Source organism: Pan troglodytes, chromosome 5, assembly GCF_028858775.2.
Source record: "Pan troglodytes isolate AG18354 chromosome 5, NHGRI_mPanTro3-v2.0_pri, whole genome shotgun sequence".
In the NCBI taxonomy this organism is placed as follows: domain Eukaryota; kingdom Metazoa; phylum Chordata; class Mammalia; order Primates; family Hominidae; genus Pan; species Pan troglodytes.
The window spans coordinates 35514133-35516354 of NC_072403.2; the positions used below are offsets into that span (position 1 = coordinate 35514133).

General features: G+C 47.7%; 1 pseudogene; it reads left to right on the top strand.

The window, feature by feature from the left end:
• The first annotated feature begins 210 nt into the window (after positions 1 to 210).
• On the top strand, positions 211 to 1145 carry LOC100615288 (olfactory receptor 2H2-like; annotated as a pseudogene).
• The last annotated feature ends 1077 nt before the right edge of the window (positions 1146 to 2222 follow it).

Sequence of the window (2222 nt, forward strand, 5' to 3'; positions counted from 1 at the left end):
ACTAGACAATGTTTGATCAGAAGGAACAGGGGATGAGAAGGAGCTGCTTGATGGTGATGAGACTGGGAAAGGAACGCTGGGCGAGCAGAGACAGAAGAGAAACACTCACCTACTGGGACCTCACAAACACCCAGGCTGAGTTTTAATAAGACAGGCTGAATCACACTGGGGTGACAGCCCCATCCTTCCAGATACAGACAGGAACAGGCCATGGTTAACCAAAGCTCCGCACCAGGCTTTCTCCTTCTGGGCTTCTCTGAACACCCAGCACTGGAAAGGACTCTCTTCGTGGTTGTCTTCACTTCCTACCTCCTAACCCTAGTGGGCAACACACTCATCATCCTGCTGTCTGTGCTGGACCCCAGGCTCCACTCTCCAATGTACTTTTTCCTCTCCAACCTCTCCTTCTTGGACCTCTGTTTCACCATAAGTTGTGTCCCCTGGATGTTGGTCAACCTCTGGGAGCCAAAGAAGACCATCATCTTACTGGGCTGCTCTGTCCAGTTTTTCATCTTCCTGTCCCTGGGGCCCACTGAGTGCATCCTCCTGACGGTGATGGCCTTTGACCGCTACATGGCTATCTTCAAGCCCCTGCGCCATGCCACCATCGTCCACCTCTGCCTGTGCTGGCAGCTGGCATCTGTGGCCTGGGTCATTGGGCTGGTAGAGTCAGTGGTCCAGACACCATCCACCCTGCGCCTGCCTTTCTGCCCCCATCAGCAGGTGGATGATTTTGTCTGTGAGATCCCAGCTCTAATTCGACTCTCCTGTGAAGACACCTCCTACAATGAGATCCAGATGGCTGTTGCCAGTGTCTTCATCTTGGCTGTGCCTCAGCCTCATCCTTGTCTCTTATGGAGCCATTGCCTGGGCAGTGCTAAGGACTAACTGCAAAAGGGCAGAGGAAAGCTTTTGGGACCTGCTCCTCCCATCTCACTGTGGTCACCCTCTTCTACAGCTCAGTCATTGCTGTCTGCCTCCAGCCCAAAAATCCCTATGCCCAAGAGAGGGGCAAGTTCTTTGGTCTCTTCTACGCAGTGGGCACTCCTTCACTTAACCCTCTCATATACACCCTGAGGAACAAGGAGGTAAGCAGGGCATTCAGGAGATTGCTGGGGAAGGAAATGGGGCTCAAACAAAGCTGAGGGAGAGCTGCTTAATGTGCTTTCTAAATTAAGAAGAAATTATTTATCCTTTTGTGAACAAGTTTGAGCTCCCAAGTATACTACCTTTCATACACCCATCAAAGTGTTTACAATGGGTCACAGTATATGAGTGTGTGTGAGAGAGAGAAAGAGACAGAGAAAGACTAAGAGTCAGGTAAGAGGAGGTAGGTATCTTTAATTAACATCTAAAGCTCAAAAAGATTATCATACCTGCCCATTTTTAATATTTAATTTCTATATTTTTATTTTCTTTTCAATTTGGTTTTTAACTCTCTTCACTACAGGTTCTCCAAATGCACCATGCCTATTTCTGGTTATGTAACCCCTCTCCGATTGTTACATTATCATCATCATTTTACCATCACTTGTGATTCTTTTTTATTTTTTTTTGAGATGGAGTCTCACTCTGTCGCCCAGGCTGGAGTGCAGTGGTGCGATCTTGGCTCCCTGCAACCTCCGCCTCCCGGGTTCAAGTGATTCTTCTGCCCCAGCTTCCCGAGTAGCTGGGACTACAGGCACATGCCACCATGCCCAGCTAATTTTTTATTTTTAGTAGAGACGGGGTTTCACCATGTTGGCCAGGCTGGTCTCAAACTCCTGACCTCAGGTGATCCGCCCACCTTGGCCTCCCAAAGTGCTGGGATTATAGGAGTGAGCCATGGCACCCAGCCACTTCTGATTCTGACAATGTCTTCTTTCCTTTGTCATCAGGATGGTTCATCTCCACTTGCTTGAGGTGGACTGACAGGAAGCTGACACTCAGAGAATTTAGTAATTTCACCCAAGAGCACACAGCAATTTGTTAGACCTAAATTGAGCTGCATATCTGTTAACTTACCAAGTGCATGCTGTTGGTTTTACACCATTATAAATATACCAACATCATTAGGATTTATACCCAAATGGGTTATCAGGCAGAAAACTCTATTTTTCCAGTCCTAGTAGGTTTCCTGATCATCCAGCTTTCCAGGGATCACAACACTAATCGCCTGCCAAATCCTGAAAATGCGCTCCCATTCCTGGAGATGATTTTCCTTTACCTCTTCTCAACCTCTG